The sequence below is a fragment of the Pteropus medius genome, unplaced genomic scaffold (assembly GCF_902729225.1).
Source record: "Pteropus medius unplaced genomic scaffold, Ma_sr-lr_union100, whole genome shotgun sequence".
In the NCBI taxonomy this organism is placed as follows: domain Eukaryota; kingdom Metazoa; phylum Chordata; class Mammalia; order Chiroptera; family Pteropodidae; genus Pteropus; species Pteropus medius.
In genome coordinates this window covers 29,429,782-29,431,492 of record NW_024354500.1, presented here as the reverse complement: position 1 = coordinate 29,431,492, position 1,711 = coordinate 29,429,782, and positions in this window count along the sequence as shown.

The following is a 1,711-nucleotide window of genomic DNA, read 5'->3' as shown; positions in this document are numbered from 1 at the left end:
GAAGCTGCCTACTACATACGTGTTCATGTTAAGAAGATAGACATATATCTCAATCACACAGGAAATTCTTAATTTTGCCTTCATGGGCAATCTTTTGTATGCTTTTAGTTTGGTTTTTAGAAGGAGACTAGTATCTTTTTTAAGTAGAATTTAAAGAACATGATGGATAATCAACTCAGGTAGTGTAATTTATTCCAAGTAAGAATGTGACTGTAAAGTAAGAATACGGTCTCTAGCCGCATCATTTATAAGTTTTCATTTGTCAGAGTACCACCAGATAATTTTTAAGTACACACATTTTCTTAATTAGACTGTTTCTTTTTGTTTTGGACAGGGAAATCTAAGTCAGATTACAGTTGACTGGGGAATATAAGATTTAAGAGGAAATTCCAATGCTGAAACAAGTGGTGCCCCCCTCTTGATAATTTCACTAGCACATTATCTGCCTTTTTCCCCCGTGCGGCAATACTGCAGCTGTAGAAGTTGCTTCCTCATCCAAGGACCGCTCCAAACTTTTCCTTTTATTCTTGTTTGGAAATCCTCTTGGGCTTTTAACTGGAATTAAAACATTACTGAAAAGTCATCTGTCTCAAATCTAGGCTGTGGCGCAAAAGATCTTCACGTTAACTGAACGAGTTACATTAGGAAATTATTTAAATCATTGTTAAAAATCCTCAATATATCCTATTCTAAAAATTTTTCAAGGTAAATAGATGGAACAATTCATTGACATGTTTATTTTCTTGAGCTCTAAGTTAAATTTTATTTTACAGACAAAATAATATTATATGCCTACTTTGAAATTGGACAAATTGGTAAATTATTAGTTACACAACTGAAACCTACAGAAAGGGCCACATACTCCTTTACAATAACGTTACAAGAAACTACTGCTCCCTTGACTAGAACATAAGCTTCTGAGAATGAAATAAGAAACATAGAAAAGGCAGAGGAAAAGAATCCCTATGCTCATAACTTTCTGCTCACAAGCTTTCCCTCTACAGGAATGTACTTTTATAAACTCTCTTTTTTGGTTCTGAATCAAGCAGAGACTCTGCAGTCCCAGTTGTATGCTAAAAAGTAATGGAACCAACATGACCTAGCCATGCAAATAATTTTTACAAATAGGGCCTAAAAACAGCATTAACTGAAACTGTACAACATGCCAGAAATAGGATCTCATTTCAAGAATTAACCCACAGGGTACTCAGTAATAAGTTAACCCTCTTCATGGAAAACCACATTTTTACCCACTCAAAGTATCAGAAATCAGTTGTACTTTGCAAAGTTTCTGAGTTAGTCAGGGTAGGTACTTTTCCTAAGACCATAAGAAAAGCAGTTACATTCTCGTTTCTTACTCTTCGCCATGTGAAAGAAAGAAAAAAACCTACATGTTATTACATCTAATATTACATGTTAAAGCCTTGTAAAGATTAGAGTTTTTATTTTTTTATTATGGGAGACCAGGCCACAAATTATCATAGATTCATAGCAGGACTCATTCATTTTACTTTAATATTTTCTAACTAATGGAGCATGAAGGACTCACACAGATATTCTTTCCAAAGCAATAAAAGTCAAATTATTTTCTCTGAGCTATCATTTTAAAAGCTTGATTTATATCGAAAGGAAACAAATCCTCCTGCAAGGGTAGCGGCCAGTTTAGAAAGCTGCACCAGTTAAATATTTCAAAATTTTTGGAAACATAATT